At 42.8% G+C, this 20,960-nt stretch overlaps 1 long non-coding RNA gene across 2 annotated transcripts in view; it reads right to left on the bottom strand.

Annotated features, from left to right (window-relative positions):
* Positions 1-4,380: 4,380 nt before the first annotated feature.
* LOC122899415 overlaps positions 4,381-20,960 on the bottom strand; it is a 44,845-nt gene continuing 28,265 nt past the window's right edge. For both annotated transcript variants that reach the window (XR_006383108.1, XR_006383107.1), the window contains exons 2-3: positions 5,413-5,496; positions 4,381-4,468 (exon numbers count right to left, since the gene is read on the bottom strand). This is a non-coding gene — a long non-coding RNA (uncharacterized LOC122899415). The remainder of the gene's footprint in view (positions 4,469-5,412; positions 5,497-20,960) is intronic.

Raw genomic sequence — 20,960 nt, 5'->3', positions numbered from 1 at the left:
TGCTGATTTTGCTTTACATCCTGTCACTGTGATAAATCTCATCCACGAGTATAACTATATGCTGAATACTGTAAGTCCTCAAAAATCACAGAATCTGAAGGTGGGTCGGGGATCACCTACACAAATACATTGTTTTTCTTCTTGGTTCTGTCAATTACATTAATTGAATTTGAAAATTTAGCCAATCTTGAATTCCTGGATATAAAATTAGATTTGATTTGCTAATATGTTGTTAAGGAATTTGCCTCTTATTAATAAGGGATATTGGCCTATAATTTGCCTAATTTATAATAATTTTGTCTGGCTCAGGTCTCAGAGTAAGTGAGCCTCATGAAATGAGAGGGGAAAGTGTTATCTCTCCTATTTTCTGAAAGTTTGTGTAAGAATACTATTAATTCTTTATTAAATACATGGTAGCATTCTTCAATGGAGTCATCTGGGCCTGGTGTCATCTTTGTCAGCCGTTTTTAAATTACAAATTTAATATCTTTAATAGACATAAGCCTATTAAGAGTTTCTATTTCTTCTTGAGTCATTTTCAGTATTTGAATATTTCAAAGAATTTGTCTCATTCAAGTTGTCGGATTTGTTGGCATTAATTGTTCAAAATGTTCCTTCATAATCCTTTTTAATATCTGTAGGGTTTATGGTGATGCCATTCTTCCATTCCTGATATTGATAATTTGTGCTTTCTCTCTGTTCTCCTTGATGATTCTGGCTAGAGTTGTATCACTTTTATTGATCTTTTTGAAGCCTTGACTCTTGCTTCCATTGATACTTCTCTGTGATTTCTAGTTCATTAGTTTCCGCTTTTATTTTTACTTATGCAAATGTTTGGTTTAATTTGCCTTTTTTTTTCTATTTAGCTTCATAAGTTAAAAACTTAGATTATTCATTTTAGATGCCTTTCCCCCCAATATATGTACTTAATTCTATAAACTTCCCCCTTGAGCTCTGCTTTAGCTAAATGTCACAAATTTTTATATAGTGTGTTTCCACCTTCCTTTAGTTCAAAATATTTTCTAATTTCCACTGTAATTTCTTCTTAGACTCATGGGTTATTTAGAAAGGGGTTGTTTATTTTCCTAATTATTTGGAGACTTTATAGAGACTTTTCTGTCCTTTGTTGTTTAAGTCTTTAATTTTAGCCAAGTCCCAGGTGACAGGGGATTGGTGAAAGTTGGTGGTGTTGCTTGGCTGAAGCTTCTCAGACCCTTAAACTGTTTAATTTACTTAGTCAACAGTTTTTTTTCCCAAGGCACCTGAAGAGGTAAATTTCAGACACATGTTCTGAAATAATGAAATCTTAATGTTGACATTTAGTATTTGATACTATGTACTTTAAGCAAAAAACATTCATGATTTTAAACAACCATTAATTTTAAGCTAAACACTGGGTTCTTGTACTTTTTTTTTTTAATTCCTCAGAAGTGCTTCTTCTTTTTTTTTTTTTAAGATTTTATTTATTTGACAGAGAGAGGTCACAAGTAGGCAGAGAGGCAGGCAGAGAGAGAGGAGGAAGCAGGCTCCCTGCTGAGCAGAGAGCCCGATGCGGGACTCGATCCCAGGACCCTGAGATCATGACCTGAGCCGAAGGCAGCGGCTTAACCCACTGAGCCACCCAGGCGCCCCGTTCTTGTACTTTTTTAAACTTCTGAAATTTCACCTATATTTGGATCACTTAATTGGAAACTAAAAAATAAAATGTCTGAATAAGCAGAGCACAGAGGTTTTTAGGGCAGTGAAACCAACCTGTAAGCTACTACACTGGCAGATACATGTCCTTATCCATTCATCAAAACCCATAGAATGTACAATGTCAGGAGTGAACCCTAGTTTAAACTATGGACTTTGGGTCATTATGATGTGTCAGTGTGGGTTCATTGATTGTGACAAAGGTACCACTCTGGTGAGGGACTTTGATAGTGGAGGAGGCTGTGTGCATGTGTTGGGGGACAGGGGGCAGGGGAACTCTGTACTTTCTACTCAGCGTTACTGCGAACCTAAAACTGTTCTAAAGTAAAAATAAATTCTATTTTTTAAAGTAGTATCATAAGGGCACGTATTGCATGGAGCACTGGGTGTGGTGCATAAACATTGAATCTTGGAACACTGAAAAAAACCTAAAAATTGATAAATAAATAAATAAATAAAGTTGTCATAAGGTCTTCTGACAGGCTGAATATTTGATTAATGTTTCATAATTATTTTCACCTTTGTGACCGTTGCTAGATTAGATTCTCGAATCCCGTAAGGTTTCAAGTATGACTTTTAAGGATCCTCCTTAAGCTTTAATAAGCTTGACCATTTGACAGTAAAATAACTTAGATTTAGTTGTATTCTTTTAGAAATGAAGCATTTTGAGGACTTGGTCAAGTCCCTGGGATGTGAGTCAGCTATTAAACTAATTATGATCTTAAGGAAAAAGCATCCCTTTTACTACTCACTCATTTGCCTTCCCTGCTGAGTGTATAAGATTAGCATTACATGTGTTCTCGGGTTGCCTCTCCTAGGAGTCCAGTGGAACTTGGTAAATAATATCAGAACTGAGTCATTTATGGTTGAATGACACAGAATGAAAAATAAATGACTTTCAGGCACTTCCTGTTGCCTAATATGGACTAAGAAGCAGACACTTTAAGTAAAGCGCCCCACCTGTGACCCACTAGAACCTTTCCCTATAAGGATATTGATCGGATTTCCTGATCAAAAGAAGGAATCCAGAAACGCAGTATATGATCTCTCTGGGCCTGAAAGAAGCCACTTTTCTCTTCCCAAAAGCCTCATCAGTATAAATATGCCACATTTATGTCTCAACTAGCTGAAGGTATTTTGTCTTGTTTTTACAGTTAAAGCTGCCATTCCATCCTAGTGAAAGGTCATATGGCCCAGCAGTCGTCCAGGTGGCTCAAGTTTACTGCACTGGAAAGAAGAAACAAGATGGCTGAAAAGAGACTTCCTATGTAGAACTTAGAAAACCAGGACTGGTATTTCTATAGCGTTTGTTTGTTTCTTTGTTTTTTTTCTGATGCAACCTCCATTCTGCAGGGACCCAGAAGCCCAGAGCAGTGACATCTCACACAATTTACACCACTAGTCCCCAGCCTCTTACCTGGCAATAAAGTTGATGTTGGCATATAACATCCTCTTTCTCTGCGAGGTAGGAGACATGAGGCTACCTTGATAGCTTTCAGATAACTGAATCAAACTTCAGAAAACCATAAGGAAAAGGGAGCCCTTCTCTCTAAGGAAGTGACAGCAGATTCGTAAACTGAATGATTCATCAACTGCTTTCAAGTTGCAAAACTGATTATGAATCACCAAAGAAAAACTTCAAGTCTCACCAAATCTGAGTTTTCTTTTAAGAATCAACAAATGTAGTCTCTGCTCTTCATGAACATATCCTTATTCATCGACCTGAAATAACCTCCTGGGGAAGCTAAAGTAGGTCAAACTTGTACAACACACTCCTTAGAAATATTTGTTTAAAAACCTTGATTTGGCTCTGAATTTCTTTCGAATGAATCATAAGAGTCTGGATGATAAAAGGAATTATGTTTAGAGACACGTATTTGAAACAGGCACTGGATAAGAATATAGGAATTTCTTTTGGTAGGGAATCTTTAGGTTTCTGAACCTTTCTCCAGAAGGGCTGTTCCCTTGAAAAAAGACTCTGGTTGAATAACAACCTGATCAAAGAGGAAGTGGCCTTGACAATCCTGACTACCAGTGAAGAGGGGAAATGTTCAAAAGTGGAGATCTACGGGTGGTTCTTTATATAAAAACCATTCATAATAGGTGAAATTCTCTCCAGGTCAGAATCCATACTGCGCCATTTAAGAATCTACCTTATGCTGTTTCAGAACTGCACATTAATGGATGACCCAAGAATGTTCCCAAGAAATGATGAATAATGTCCACTCGAATATTTTAATCATTAACTTTAGAGGAACCTTAGACTTACGTCCAGTGACAGGAGCAGGTGCAGGAGGATGGTGGTTGGAAAAGATGTCATCTTTCTAGATGCATCTAGATCTTTCTAGATGCTTTCCAGATGCAGCTTTCTAGAAGCTTCAAGATAGGGAAGGTAGATAAAAGTAGTATTTGAGTACTGGGAATTTCTTCTCGTGTTTATATAAGAGCAGTTTTGCTATCGGCATTTAGGAAATTGAAATATAAATAGACAATAAAATTTTATCTAGACCATGTAAACATTATGGGTTTTACAATTTGGCCTGAAAATCTCCTAAGATTTGCTTGCTGGATTTCCATGTGATAACCTCGTTGAACATTAAACCCCAAAATGGAGAGGGTGGGTAGGTGACAAGAGATTCTGAAACCAAACAGCCCAGCACTCTGAGGTCTGTTTATCAAGAGGATTTTTAATTCTGTTCACTTCAGGGTATAGGTACTTTGTTTCCATAGGCCCAGATGAATCCGTTTCTGGTGTCTTTTCTCGTGGGGCAGCCTTGGTAGTGTAGAAGAGAGGAGAATTTACAACCTGAGCACCTAGGCTTCAGTCCCCATTCTACACTCACTAGTACGAAGCTGGGGAAGTTGCTCAATCTGTTGGAGCCTCAGTGTCCTCATCTCTAAAATGGGGCTGATAAAACGGCCTCATACAGTTGTTGTGGCCCCCGAATTCCGTAAGATATTCAACTGCATGTTGTGGGCACCCCATGAAGGTTCAGCCTGAATAAATCTTAAAGCTCATGCGAGTCCTTCTTTTATGTTTGTAGTATTTCCTGGTTAAAAGTATTTTAAGAATCACAGTTTTGGGAGCTAGGGGTAGGAGGGATACTTTCAGCGTCATTATCAACTAAGGATACTGGTTTCCAAGACTGCGTTTGTGAAGGCTGCATCGCACACCTACAGAGGATTCTAAGTTCTGTCCTGCAAATCCCTCTCACGACCTTAGAAATTACTCTATATCAATAGATATATTTATCATAGCAAAGAGCAGAAACTCTCTTTTGTGCTGAAAACAATCTTCTAACCATAGCCACTACTCAACAAACACGTGCTGAGATAAGTGTATGCAGGGATTTGAAGGGATTCCAGTGTTTTCTTCTACCCTCCAGTTCACTGCCCTGTGGAAAGCATCCCTGGTGCTGAGCCACAGGTCCAGCCACCAACCTCTCCTGATTTATAGCCTCTTCCTGTGAACTGCTTCTCTCAAAGCTAAAAGCAGGATGTTACACTCCTATTTGTCTTACTTCTCTCCCCTCACCGGGCATTTAAATCAACTTGGATTAAGAAACCAAAATGTCCAGCATGCTTTTTGATCTTTGGTGCAAGGGGAATGCGGGAAAAGATTCTCACTAGCTACGGACACCGTGCACTATAGGACACTATCTCCCCTCCAGTGGACAGTGCGGGAAGCGAGGTCCCATCTCAGTGAGGAATACAGACCCGCCCACTCTTGGGGAACCAATGTGTCTCTCTCCAAGTCCTTGGTGGCTCTCACGACAGTGTGGCATCCAAACTTTTGGGTTCCTTTAAGAGAGAGAGAGGAAAAAAAAGAAAGTCATTAAATCTCTGCCAAGACTTAAAAAGTGAAGTCGTTGAAGTGACTTCATGTTTGAAATAAAGAGGCAGTTCATGGGGTGGAGTTAATGAGGGCAGAGGTGAGTCATGGAGTCCTGAGTTGTGCATATAATTACAGCTCATTTAGAAATAAGCACGTATGTACATGACCTTTATTCTCCACCAAAGCTGCACAAACGTCCGCTTCCATGCTGACACAGACAACCAATGGAAATAAATTCAAACAGCAGGAGCCCGACATCTGATCACGTTCCAGGAGATTAGATGGTGCTGAGCGGATGAGGCATTGAGAAATACCACGCGTCCATTAATCACACACCTTCAGAGGTCAAGGTGCCCAACTGACGATGGCTGGTCTCTGCCACTCTGCGGGCTTGGGTTGATAATCGTCCTCCAGACTGACACGGCACCTTGAACTTCCCTATACCGTGCCACCGTCTTCCAGGTTTCTGCACAACCAGCCCTTTAGAGGAATCTTTGCCTCTTCTCCTTCCCTTCCATAGTCCCTGATCTTGGGATTCCTTTTCATGATCCCCGGTCCCTGGTCCTCAAGTCATTTTAGTCTTTTCCCTGTAAGGTCTCATTCTTGCCCATCTCTCTTGTTACTTCCTGTTCCCGCTGATCCCCTCTCCTCCCCTCTAACTCCCCCCGCCCTTCAGTTCATCCTCTACCTCACGGCAGATCTGTGGCCCTAGAATGCCCTTTGCAAAGGTCCCAGCTCAGCTGGGACAGAGATCTCCCCTCCACTAGCCGCAAACATCTAACCTGACTTTCAAGTATAACATCTGGCCCAAGTCTACTTCCCCAGCGTGTTCTCCCAGAGCGCGCCCCCCTACCCTTGTCCTAACTGGTGGCCACCCTTCTCTAACAGACCCAGTGGGTTTCAGGTGGGCACTTGGCCCTGTAATGTCCTCCTCTTGCCTCCCTTGTGCCCGCGAAGCCCTCGCTGGCAGATGTACCCCCTCTGAGAAGCCTTATCCAGCCATCGCTTGGCTTTTTTATCTCCTCTACTTGAATGCACCACAGCCCTCCCTCACACTCATCCACCCCAAGTCATCGGCTCCTCCACAAAGCATTCCTGGTCTCTGAGCCAGAGGATTCTCCCCACTGTCACCTCCACAGCCCCCCTCATGACTGCTCATGACCCATGACACTTACTGCCTGGTTTTATAGTTCTTTCTCTGTTCGGTTATAAGCTCGTTGGTGACAGGCACCGTGTCTTACTCATCCTTTAAGACTCTGGAGCACCCAACACAGTATATTATCAAAAGATATCTGTTGAATGAATTAAGAAAGCATTTAAAGGATCTTATCAGAGCAACAGACACCTTGACCCTAATTGACAGAGGTCCTCTAGTCCCGTCTTCCAGGCGACATCTGAACTAACCCTCCTGTATCTTTAAGGAAGATCCACCAGAGTCTGCCTCGTTTTCATCAAGAGTTGTGCCAACTTATTGGGGATTGCAGAGTTTTGTTTGAAAAATTAATATGTAATGAAGAAAATAAGTATCTCGTACCTCTATATACCTACGATGAGCCATGGCATCTCTGCTAGAGGTCAACCCTGCCAGCCTTTTGAATACACGGCTCAAAACCACACATTATTCAAGTCAAAGGCACCAGCGAGTATGAATAAGGTAGAGAGGTAACACGGGCCCTGGGGCCAGATTCCGGGCCCGGGAGGCGATTCACCTTAACACGCACCCTCTCGGTCCCACATCCTGCTCAGAAACCGTCCCTTTTTAAAAAGCAGCATTGCAAAATCCCGGCCCGAAAACATCAAAAGGTCCTGACGTTAAATGTCATTCTCCACACCACTCATCTCCTTCCAGCTTCAGTCCCCATCAGTCACTCCTAGTCACTCCCCATCGCCCACAGTTTTTCCTGTCCATGAGCCTTTTCGGGGCTAAAATGCCATGTGTTTCCTATAATAGCGACACTAATAGGTCACCAGTGTGGTTCTGTGTCATGCCTATTTCAAAGACACTCCGAGTATTTTATGACTGTCACACTACTAACATGTTATTAATTGACAAAATAATTCCATAAAGTAATTAACAATTACGCTCCCCACGGAGGAAACTAAAGCTCAAGATTTACGTAACCAACCCTAGGATATTACAAGGTCAAAGTCAGGACCCGAACTAGAAACAAGGCCTCCTAATTCGGTGCTATACTTGGAAGGTTGTGCTTCCTTATCTTTACCCCATGTGTTCTCTAAAAGATACAAGAAACCAGGAACAGGGCATTAAAAAAAAAAATGCTATCTTCTAAAAATAACATCACACATTTAGTCCCCAACTGCTCAGTTATGTGAACTAATGCGCTGCTCTCTTATTTTTCCTTGTCTGGGGAGACCTAACCTGTCTTTAAACACTGAAAATGGGCTTTCCCTTCTTCACGAGAGTTTCTGTGCTACAGTCCCTGGTTTAACAGAGCCTCTCAACTGCCCTTTCTGCTTTGGGTGTGGGGACGCCATTGAGGTCAGTTTTCTTCTCAGTTCAAAACCTTCCAACGATTTCCCCATCCTTCAGAGTAAAAGCCAAAGTCCTTCCTCTGAGGCCTTTCATGATGTGGCCCCTGTTCCCTCTCTGTCCTCATTCTTCACTCCTCTCCCCCTCATTCACTACATTCCAGCCATGCCCTCCTGTTCCCCAGACACACTCCTGCCTCAGGGCCTTTGCACATGCTCTTCCCTTTGCCTGGAACACGCTACCATTGAGGGCTTTACACAAATATCACCTCCCCAGCAACGCCTTCCCTGGCTACCCAATCTATCATTTCAGCCTCTTTTCTTCCTCTACCCTAGCAGGTTCAAGATCTGCCTTTGCCCAACGTTTTTCCCCCTTCATCCTTGACATTATCCAACATATTTTACTCATGGATCTTGTTTGTTGTCGTTACCCAGTAGGGCAGCCTGGTGGACACAGTTGGGACGGAAACACATGTCTTTGTGTGAGGGATATTGTGTGCAATGGTGACTAAGGCTGTCCTAATTGGCTGGCTTGCCTGCGTATGCTACTGTGAAACACTACGACAAAGTCACTGGTGGTTTGAATTACTTTAAAACTCAGAATACTATTAATTTCCGGTGAACAATTCCAAGAAACATGGTACTTGGGGAAGAATTAAGATGTTTTTGGAGAAGCACAAAGGGCTGCTTGCTGTGAATCTAGGGGAAAAAGACCATCCTGCTGAAGTCATTTTCCTGTTTAGCAAACCACAGTGGGCAGTTCGGGGGATATTTTGAGATTTACTGTACTCTGATTCACTCAAAATGAGATTCCACATGATCATTTGTTTCTTTAAAGTGTTTTGGAAGAAAGTCGTTTCCATTCCAGTTCATATTTTTGTTTTAAAAATAAAAAAGCATTTATCATGTCTAAGCCTAGAAGTTACTGAATTTACACCAACAAGTTTTTTTACAGGTTACTCAGTAAGACTTTAAAAAGAGAGCGAGAGAGAGAGATTTTGGTTTTTAGTATTTATTTATTTTTTATTTGTGGGAGTGCGTGAGAGAGATTTTTTTTTTTTCCAAAGATTTTATTTATTTGACAGAGAAAGAGAGAGAGAGAGCACAAGTAGGCAGAGAAGCAGACAGAAGAAGAGGGAGAAGCAGGCTCTCCGCTGAGCAGGAAACCCGATGCAGGACTTGATCCCAGGACCCTGGGATCATGACCTGAGCGGAAGGCAGACGCCCAACCCACTGAGCCACCCAGGCGCCCCTAGAGAGATTTTAAATAGACGCATCTTTTCAACTAAATTAGCGTTCGTCAAGCGCCTTCCAAGGTGTGTCCTGAAGCAAGTTATTGAGCCACACTTTGCCTTATTTTGTGCATGAGAAGGGGTGAAGGGTTCCTGTGGCCTTTTGTAAATGCTGACTGCAGGTGCCCCCTCCACCCGTCTCACTGTGGGGTGGAGGGATGGAGGCCTGTGTCATGCTCGGTGGCCCGGGTCAGCGAGGTGCCCTGCTCCCACCTGTGTTTCAGGGGCTGCTGCCAGAGGTGAGACACACTTCCTGATGCCATCCCCCATTTGGCAGCAGAGCTCCGGGCCTGCGGTAGCTCCCATTGTCTTCTCACATATTCCCTGATCCCTCTCCATGACCCTGAGCCCACACGACAGCTGCAAAAACCACGGTCAGCTTCTCTCCAAGGACTACTGGTTTTGAAGATTGCTGCATTTCTCATATGATTTGGAGCAAACAAATGGGATGATGATTGGGGTTCTTCATAGGAAATCCCCTCTCTGATAGTGTCCCAGTGTTCCTTGAATGCCCGAAAACACCCACAGCCAGGCCTGTCTCCTTCATGCCTGTGTTCCCAAGCATCTAATGCAATAACTTGCATGTAATAAATATTCAATAAATAGGTACTGAATTAAGGCTTTTGTGGGATGAATTTTTCAATATTAAATCTCTTTTTTTTTAATGTTAAAAGTCTTAAAGGACATTTCTCTGTCTATACAGAAAGCCTCTACTTGTGTTTTAACACTGAGCTTTTGAATGAAAAGCACTATGTGAGGCACCTGGGTAGCTCGATCAGTTGAGCTCATGATTCCAGGATCCTGGGATCGAGCCCTGCACTGGGCTCCCTGCTGGGCAGGGAGCCTGCTTCTCCCTCTCCCTCTGCCTTTCCCCTTGCTCTCTTTCTCAAATAAATAAATAAAATCTTTAAAAAGAAAGGAAAAGAAAAGCACTATGCATATATGCACAAGGCAATGTGTTTAAAGTTAAATTATTTATAATAACTTAAAATATATGAAGCACGGCACTGCAACACACCACCACCAAGAGATTCTGAACCATCAGATGGAGAAAGTCTCACTCCCTAGAAAGGGAACGCCTTCCCCGTTCATCCTGTGTACACTGGTATGTTTACAGTTGTGTATTAATGCAGTAGAAGGAGTGAACTAGGGATCCACACCAAGACATGGATATATTCCAAAGACAGGCCAAGTGAAAGAAGCTTCACACAAGAGTACACATTGTATAATTTCATGTATACAGAGTGTAGAACAGGCCAAAGCAATCAATGGCAGAAAAAAGAAATAGGATACCGGCTGTCTCAGAGCTAGAGCAGGAAGTAGCTGGGAAGGAGGACAATGGAACCTTACGAGGTCATGGTAACCCCCTCATGTTTTCTTAGGGATTTGCCTCATTTAAGTGTATACATTTGTGAAAATGTATCCGGTGGTACACTTGAGATTCATGAGTTTTACAGCATGTGACTTTTACCTTAAAAGAAGTAAAAAGGGGGGAAATGCCTACAAATTGGAGTTTAGCTAATGACAGGTATGCCGAAGTGTTTAGTGTGAACACATACTGACAGCTGCCACTTACTGTGAAACACATCATAAATAAGATGGATTCACAAAATAGAGAAAAGGAGCAGTTTGTGAATCTACTACTGTGTGCAAAAGAAGTGTAGGAAGGATAATCCAGACACAAATGAGATCGATCCCCTGCAAGGAGTAAATGGGAATGTGGAGGGAAGAATAGGGGAAAGGCAACACTTCCCTGGCTGGACATTCTGTATTACTCCAACTTTAGAATTTCAGCAATGTTGGTCCCCCACACATCAAAAAAGTAAGTATAAATATTTTGAAGCAACCAAGATGTGGAAGAAATCCAAAGCAGAACACAAGCAATAACAAGTGAACTTGACTGTATTACAAATGAATAACACAACTGTGAAGAGGGTAGGGAAGAAAGGAACTAAGCTAAACAACTTTTGGCTACAAACCATAGAGCTAAAGACAAAAAGGCTAGTGTACAAATATTGGGCTCTGGTTAGCAAATTTGTCTCTCTGGCAGAGACTATGAATTAGCAATTCTGAAACTACTTGATGTGTGTTTGGGGATTGGACAAATAAGTTAATACACTGTGGATAATGAGAACCATGTTTTCCCCTGCAGAGCTAAAAGTTGGTCTATTATATGTGAATAGGAATCTGTAAATATATATGTACACACATCTACTCACACACACAGATGGATAAATACAGAAATACAGGTGGTACACATTAATAACACACACACTTCTTATCTGCATCCATGGGGAGGATGATGGGACTCCCATAGCCTTAAGCACACTTAGTGCCCAGATCTTGGTTTCTAAGCACCATTCTCTCATAAAACAACCCAGGGCTCCTCAAAAAAAATAGGGAAAATACAAAATAAACCTTCAATATCTTATGTTGCCAGAAAGTAAGAAAGTGCTCCAAAAATGTCAGAACAGGTCAAAAGGATGCAGAAGTTCAACTGAAGGGAGCTTCCAATGACCCAACGAACAATTGGAGCAACAAAATAAATTGAGATAATACTGGATTATACCCAAAAGTGAAAGAATGATCCTTGACTCCATCTTGATATAAATAAATAATGGAACAGATAGAAAGATGAATTAGATAAATAAATATATATATATATATAAATAAGAGGGACACCTTTTCCTTAAGGTATAATCCCAGCCAATCAATGTAGAAAGAATGAGGGACATAGGAAATCACCATTAGAGAGCATAGGCAAAACCCCACCAATACCTGTTAAAATCAGTAGGTGAAATTTAAGGAGAAGCAGAATATTTGTGTAGTCTTGAAGTATCTCCTCCAAAACACTTTTTATTTACAAAGTGAAAAATCATAAATTTATAATGGAAAAGACTGACACAGAACTCCTTAACCAAGGGATGAAAGATATATCTGTGACAATTATACAGAGTGCCAAAATGCCTACCCCCACCATGTGATAAACAGAGAAGGGCATAATCTCATTTCTGTGGTCTTCTTGCAAAAAAATGCATAGTCTCAATTTAATCACAAGAAAACTTCAGAGAAACCCAAATCGGAAGAACCTTCAACAAAGTAAGTGGCTAGTACACATCAAAAGGGTCAAGGGTAAGATAAACAAAGACAGGGCGCCTGGGTGGCTCAGTGGGTTAAGCCGCTGCCTTCGGCTCAGGTCATGATCTCAGGGTCCTGGGATCAAGTCCCGCATCGGGCTCTCTGCTCTGCAGGGAGCCTGCTTCCTCCTCTCTCTCTCTGCCTGCCTCTCTGCCTACTTGTAATCTCTCTCTGTCAAATAAATAAATAAAATCTTAAAAAAAAAAAAAAGATAAACAAAGACAGAGGGGCTTTCATTGAACGTAGGCTAAGGACACACAGCAACTACATGGAGGGTGGGGTCCAGGATTGCATTCTGCACCAGAGAAAGGACCTTCATGGGAAAACTGAGGCACTTTGAATAAGATCTGTAGATTCGTTTAATAGTGTTATAGTATTTTTTTCCCAAGTTTTTATGTAAATTCCAGTCGGAAAAACAATTTTTTAAATTAAAAAAAAAAAAAAAAACTCATGGGGCACCTCTGTGGCACAGTCAGTTAAGTATCCAACTCTTGGTTTCAGCTCAGGTCATGATCTTCAAGACCATGGGATTGAGCCCCACTTCCAGCTCCAAGGTCGGTATGGAGTCTTCTTGACCCTCTACCTCCTCTCTTTCTTCTTCTTCTCTTTCTCTCTCTCAAATAAATAAATAAAATCCTTAAAAAATAAAAAATCACTATTAAAAGATTTTTTAAAATAGTGTCATAATGTTAATTTTGTGTTGATTAATTCTAATATTGATTTGGTCATTGTATTATGGTTTTGTAACATGATAATCTTAGGGGAAGGTGATGAAGGGTATTTGGGAACTGTATGTATTATTCATGGAACTTTTCTGGAAATCTAAAATTATTTCAACATTTCAAAAACTAAAAAGATACAATGGATGAATGGATGGATATATGGTTGTATAGTAAATGCACATATGAAAATGACAACTGTCGACACTGACCGATGGGTACAAGGGTGTTCACTCTACAGTTCTTTCAACATTTCTGCATGTGGGAAGCTTTTAAAAATAAAATGATGGACACATCCCTTTTTTTATAAAGTTGTCAAAATTTTAATTCCAGTGTAATGTACAGTGTTCTATCAGTTTCAGATGTATGATATAGTGTTTCCACAATTCTATACATTACTCAGTGCTCATCATTACAAGTGCAGTCTTTAATCCCCATCCCCTATGTCCCTCATCCCCCCCCACCCAGAAACACCCAATTTTTAATAAACATGGCTTAACTTTGATCCTGTGATAAGTGATAACTTACTTATTCCTAATTGAACATCAAGGGTTTTGGGACCAGTGATTTGAGGTCAGTGGAGTGGAATAAAATAACTCTGATCAGGATGACACAGGACAGGAGAACCTCGTTCTGGAGTTAGCATTCAGAACAATGTCATCCAAACAACAAAGGACCAAGTAAACAATAGCAAGAGGAGAATACTCAGACCTTTAAAGTGAAAATGAAATCATCAATGAGAAGACCACCTTTGTTTTCAGACGCATGGTGTCCTCTTGTTCTGGAAGTCCCTGAGTAGAGACAGCTGTCTCCGTGACAGGCCCATCTCCGTGAGCATGACTGACCTTATCAAGCCACTGATTAGGAGAGGGCAGAGGTGGTGGACCCAGCGAAGCTAGGGCTGGTGTAAGTTGGTACAGTTGCCTTATTTAATATTCCCTCATTGCTAAATAAACTGATCGAGTGAATCAGCCCCACAGTAAAATGATGTAACAAGCAATAAATCCATACTGGTAACCTTTGGTGTTGTATATGAATGTACACACTGTAACCCACATATTTATCACTGAACGCGGGAACCGGTGGAATTGTAATGAAACACACACATGCTCCTTGGAGACTGAGATCAGGAGATGATGAGGGGAAAACATGATCTTCATGCTCTCAAGATTCATAGATCAGGAAATGTCCTATGAGATAATTCAGAAAGCTTCTGGTTCCCAGTATAGAACAGGAAACGCCAAAGGTTCGATTCAGCCCTAGGAGGATAGACATTTAGGGAAAATTCCAAAACCTAGTTCTCCTGGGAACTCAGAAAGGAATCGACCGAGAAGGGGGGAGAGACTGTCGGCTGCTAAACTTATCTGGTTCTACCAGCGAATTGTGAGCTGTGAGCACTTGAAACCTTGTAACACAGAAGCCCGTTTCAGAGCCGCGTGCAACTGAAAAGCACTTTCCCAGCGGTGAATGGTCTCCTTGGAACTCATGCGGTATAAAACCTGGGTATGTCAGGCTAGAACCAAGAGACCATATGCATAGAGAAGGAAATATGCTCCATAATCATGACCCTTTGGGGGTACACATCGAGTCCTAGGAAGGGAATAACCCCAAATAATCATCATGTTTTGAAATAATAGCTAATATTCATCAAACACAACAAAGTGCTATGCTCAACAATTAGATGTATTAACTCTCATAGGAAGAGGAAGTTCTTCCCCGAGTGCTAACTGAACCTGGGCAGGACGCAGAGCTGACCTAGTGTTTACTGGCAATTCCAAGAGACAGAATAACGACCGCTGAGTACAACCAGCCTTTGAGCCTCCTCCACAGGTTTGGGGGTGGGAGGGAAGGGCTGTGTACACTAAAGGCTTGCCAAGGGTTGAATCAAAAATTGAAATTATCCCAGCTGCATTTATTTCAAGATTGCCAAGCAGGCCCACTGCTGTAGCCGGTTCTGCACTGCTCATTTCTAATCCAACATGGCGCCTTCATACCATGCATCTCCCTCTGACCTTCAGAGAAGATACATCTTAGAGTGAAAAGCCATTTTTGTGACAAAGCTGTGCTCATGGACCCAGGAAAAGACTACGAGTCCCCACAAATGCATAGATCCACTCAGAGATTCTGCAACAAAGATCCGTTGTGTTGAAAAGAGTCCAACTTTCCCACAACTGTATCAAAAAAAAGTGGGGGGGAGGAGATGCACATTAATCCTTCATAATTTTTTTAGAAGTCAACTGAAAACTCTAATTCTCTTTCTGAGCTAGGATATTAACTAAGCACATATGTTTGGAGACATGAGACACATGACTTCTCACTGCATCTGTCTTAGTACACTGAAAATCAGCGTTGATTTTTAAAGATGGATTGAGTCCACTGGTGTCCCTACAGCTGGACTTAATTGGTAGTAGGAAACACAAATGAACGTGCCTTTGGAAATTCAGACTTGTGCGGCTGTCTCGTCTGTAACACAATGATCCAGTTCTCCTGAGGAATAACTCGACTGTCTGGGATATGAGCTCTTCCTCACTGTACCACGCCCACCCACCCAACCCCAATCCCAATCCCAGCTGTTGAACAAACCACCTCATGGATTTGGAGGAAAAAAGAATTTCTTAGTACAGCTCAAGAGAGCCACTTTGGACATATTAAAGTCCCCTGACTCTGTTTCCAATTATAAAACCCAGGGACTGATTTGGTGATAGAAGGATCAGGCAGTGTTTGTACACATACGCAGATGGCAACCATGTCCCCTCTGTGAATCATCTCGGAGCTTCTTGCTGTTCATCCTCCACAGCCCAGGACTACCTTATTATTTGGGAGGCTGCAGCCTCACCCCAAAACACATACAAGCCCCCTTTTGTGGATCAAGTCTTCAAGCCTCAATTTGCCTCCTTTCTACCTGTAACCACACCTGCAAATTCACCAGCCCTGTCTTCTCAATCTAGAGAGCAGTATTTCTGATTTGAAGACCTGTATCTCCTCCACTGGTTAGTATTTCTTCAAGTTCTCTCTCTCCTCTGCTCTTTCTCTTTGCCTACAAATGAGCTTCAGTGTTCAGCCCCTAAAGAAAAACTTAACCTTTTGCCCGTCCTCCCTAAGTCTCGGTGTTCTGTCTCCTGCCTTCTGGGGCTGTGTGAGCTCCTGCATGATTCCTCAATCCCTCCTCTTCTCTTCGCCTTCATTGCCAGGAAGCTGGTCCAAGCTACCATCGTTTCTCCCCTGGATTCCTCTAAGTTATTTCAAAATACAAAACTGTGTTTGACCCTCCACAAGTTGGCAGCTTCCTCAAAGTTCTTAAACTCAGATCTTTATTGTCATTTAAAAGACCCAGCCCAGCCTCCTATCACTGGCCTTCCTTTCTCTACACTTTGCTTTGACTTCCCTCATTGCCTAGAATGTTTTGCTCTCTGCTCCCTTGCCCAGCCATTTCACTCCTGGTCCCCCTTGGGAGCTGATCAGGTCTGAGCTCAATGATCATGTCCTCAGGGGTCCTTCTTGGACCCCAGATTGGGTTTCAGTGCTGGGCACCATGTTTTTTCCCATCAAAGCCCTGACCCGGTTTGTGATGATACACTTACTTTGTGTCGTTATTTGATTAGTGCCTATCTCTCCCAAGAGACCCTAAGATCCATGAGAACAAAAGCCCACGTCACCTTGCTCACATTTATGTCTACAGTGAATGGCATGAGTTCCAGCCCTTCTCAGGAACACAGTAAATATTCACTCTTGTCAAATGTTAACCTTCCAGAAAGAGAAAGCTAGACTTACTCCCTCTTCCTGAATCCCGTTCTCCGCTTATCACAATGTGCTTTCCATTCACACTGCTCTCTGGAAAGTCACCAGTGACTTCCCAGCAGTCTATTGAACCTGTTCTTTTAATTCTATCTGACTTTAAGATACCATTGAACCTTGCGGTCCACACTCCCACGCGTTCCATTGCCTTCCACGTCCTCCTGACTTCCGGGATAGATTTCTGCCTTCCTCGTCTCTTTGGCCTCTTTCCATGGCTTCTCTCTGCTAACTCTTTCCATGCTGATTTCTCCTCAGGGCTCTGACCTTCTTGGACTCATCTTCCCATTCTACAGCAGCGATTTCTTAACCTTTGGATACCTCTAAGAACCTGACCAAAGTTACAGACACACTCCATCCCAGCATGCCAGGCGGAAACTCACAGAAAATATTGCTCACAATTTCCGGTGGCTATAGAGCCTTAAACTTCAATCACTGGACTCACCATGGACCCCAGCTAAGAACCCCCTTCCAGGGATACCTCAGGCGTTAGGTGTCTGCCTTCAGCTCAGGTCATGATCCCAGGATCCTGGGATCGAGACCCACATCGGGCTTCTTGCTCAGAAGGGAGCCTGCTTCTCCCTCTGCCTCTGCCTCCCCTCTGCTTGTGCTCTGTCTCACTCTCTCTCTCTGACAAATACATAAAATAAAATCTTAAAAAAAAAAAAAGAAAGGACCCCATTCCACCTGCTCTCCCCGGGCACTGTCCCCTCACTTCTAACTACCATCTTTGCAGCTAAATCTCTTTCCAGCTCTGACTTCTTTTGAGCTCGAGTCCTGATTCCAAATGGCAATTTCCAGCTCTTCCTTGAGGGCCAACACAGAAACTCACTTATTTCCCCAAACCTGCTCTTTCTTCCTGCTTCCCCTGTCTCCAGCAGTTGCCCCAGCTAGATACCTTTCTGGTTCTACAGAATTCCCTTTCTTCATCTGTGGCCTCTCTCTCTAAAGTCAACCAGGGGACCAGGGAAAAATGAAAAGAGAACCAAAAAAAAAGAGAAACTTTCATTTTCCCATTCCAGTTTTCAAATAGTTTTGCTAAATGCATTCAACCTCTTTCCTGAAAACCACCCAATTCCAGAGGAAACTAATTAAAAATAAAACATAAAGAAAGGAACTACGAACTCCTCCAAACACACCCCGCCCGCCCCCCCCACCAAGAATATAACACACGCACTAACACAAATGAAGAGCATGTCCCCAGCACGAAAGGGGGAAAGACAGGCTCATGCGTGGGCGCATCCACCCACCTCTGGAGGGCCCTGCTCTTAGAGCTGGCCACACTAACACCCCATCCAGAACAACGTCTTGGTTGGCCTCCTCCCTGACCCCATATTTCATCAACCTAACACTCCGCTCCGCTGTAGCTCATTCCTCAACCTGGCATCTGTCTCTGCTCTGTTTTGACTTTGCAAGCCCTTCCTTAAGGCCCAGAACAAATGACTCATATATGGGCAGTATGTCATCGCACCCTCCAGCCCCCCTCATCTCAAGCTGTGCCCAAGCTCTGCCTTTCCACAAAGTCTTCCCCCATTCAATTATGTCAGCAAACACTGACTCGGCAGGCGTTGTGCATAAAGTGCTGTGTACCACATGAGGGCCAGAATGTACTAGAATAAGGGAGGAGATACTCGGCAGAACAATTTCTGCAAAACAATGCTAATGGAAAATAAAATGGGAGGCTGGAAGACACAGGCTTTGGGGTATAGACTGACCCCCAAAATACTCTCACCTTCTCTGTAATGGCATCTTATTTGCACTCCCTGGTGAATCTAGGATTCTCACGCTTTAATCTGTAGCCCTAGCTGACTTGGAGGCTTTCTGAGGGCAGGTGCCTACTCTGTCTCTAGTGAAGCCTCGAGAACTGGCCTCCGGGTAGGGGAGCAGTATACCAGAGAGCAGAGGAGATGCAGCAAGAGGTCATCCTGTTTAAGAAACGAGTTCCTATAAAGCTGGCTCACTTCACACTGATCGTAATTATAGCAAAGACTAACCAAATTTCAAACGAAGCATAACTTTATTCTTCAAGACAGTGGTCACTTATGCACCAGAGCACTTGTGTGGAATTTTTTTTTTTTTTTAAGATTTTAAAGAAAGAGAGAAAGTACACAAGCAAGTGACAGGGCAGAGGGAGAGGGAGAAGCAGACTCCTTGCTAAGCAGGGAGCCTGAAGTGGGGCTTGATCCCAGGATTCTGGGGTCACAGCCTGAGCCAAAGCCAGACACGCAAGCGACTGAGCCATCCAGGCACTCCTCGTGCGGTGGGATGTTGAATGATGGCTGGCGTCCTAGCCATCCTAAGTTGAGTTGAGACTTCAAGATGACCTCCAAGATCTTAGAGTAGCAATGGAGAAATACAATTTAGGAGAAATGAGTAACAGTAGCCACGCATCTAAACCCCACCTTCGCTATTTCACTAAGGTGAGAGCTTCGGCCAACGGCACGGTGCGGGGGTCAGGCCAAGCAGCTGCCGAGCTGCATCCGCCACGGTCTGTGTCCAGCTGTTACAGTAGGTGGTTTGCTCCCGCCTGTGAGTCACCCGTGAGGGAAGCTGCAGTTCTGGACCAGTACTGTAGGTGCTAAGATCCGGTCTTTGCTTTTAGACCGTGGGAGCAAAGACTAATAAGGAAAATACACCAGAACAGCTGGGAAACCAATTCCCTTCTGACTGCAGAAGAAATCGCTACTGCCAAGGCATTTTCTGTCCTTGAGACAGGGGAGGTCTTCGAAGGATGTGTGATTTTTTTGGTCCGTCAAGTTCATTTCTTTTGCCTTTCCCCCAGCCTCACATATCCCTTTCTGTCCCATGCTTAAAAATGATACTAGGCTTCAACTCTGTTTTATAACATGAAGGATGGCAAACCTGTATCATTGGAGAAGCAGCTCCAAAAAAAAAAATCTTTTATTTCTTTTCTCCTTTCAAACACTGTGTATTCAGCGACTTTGAGATTCTGGATATGGGCTATGTGAGTGTTTGTTTGCTTACCTGGGGGCATCATTTTACCTCATCCTACCAAGACAATTTCATAACTTCATGCAGTCTTGTCTGTACGATGCGATTTTTTTTTTTTGTACAATGCAATTTTTAAAAAGATTTAGTTACCTTATTTATTTGCGAAAGAGTCAGAGAGTGAGCACAGGAGGGAGAGGGAGAGGGCCAGAGGGTGGAGCAGAATCCCCCCTGACGAAGGCGGGGGGTAGGGGAGGGGTGTCTCTCTATCTCGGGACCCTGAGATCATGACCTGAGCCAAAAGCAGATGCTTAACCCACTTAATCGACTTGAACCACCCCGGCGCCCCTAAGAGAATGTAAATTAATCACCCCCTCTCTTGGCTTCAAAAGCATGTGAACAGCTTCATCAGAAATCAGTTCTCTTGAAAAACAACTCAGATTCCAGCAAAGACCCAAACAATCAGACTAAACCCGCTGCTGGAAGAATGTATCCATCTTAGGAACTATGGTTTCTCACTCAATGCTTAGAATTAGAAGTAATTTTTTGACCAGGCGATATTTTCTTTAAGTTCACTCAGTATAAATCCATTTTTCTGGATACAAATATCTAGCAACATAGCTTAATTTTTAATATTTTTAAGAATTTATTTATTTGACAGAGAGGCACACGGCAAGAGAAGGAACACAGCAGAGAAGTGGGAGAGGGAGAAACAGGCTTCCCACTGAGCAGAGAGCCCGATGTGGGGTTCAATCCCAGGACCCTGGGATCATGACCTGAGCCAAAGGCAGACACTTAACGACTGAGCCACCCAGGTGCCCCAACATAGCTTAATTTTTTAAAAGATTTTATTTATTTGAGAGAGAGAGCGAAAATCGTAAACAGACTATGCACTGAGCACAGAGCCCAACTCAGGGCTTGATCCCATGACCCCGAGATCATAACCTGAGCTGAAACCAAGAGTCAGATGCTTAACTGATGAGACATCCACATGCCCCACAATATATTCTACTTTATTAACATTCATTTTCATGGCATACACAGTCTTTT

This window comes from Neovison vison, chromosome 2 (assembly GCF_020171115.1).
Source record: "Neovison vison isolate M4711 chromosome 2, ASM_NN_V1, whole genome shotgun sequence".
NCBI lineage: Eukaryota > Metazoa > Chordata > Mammalia > Carnivora > Mustelidae > Neogale > Neogale vison.
Note: the sequence above shows the minus strand (reverse complement) of the source record. Positions and strands in the feature narration are given on the sequence as shown.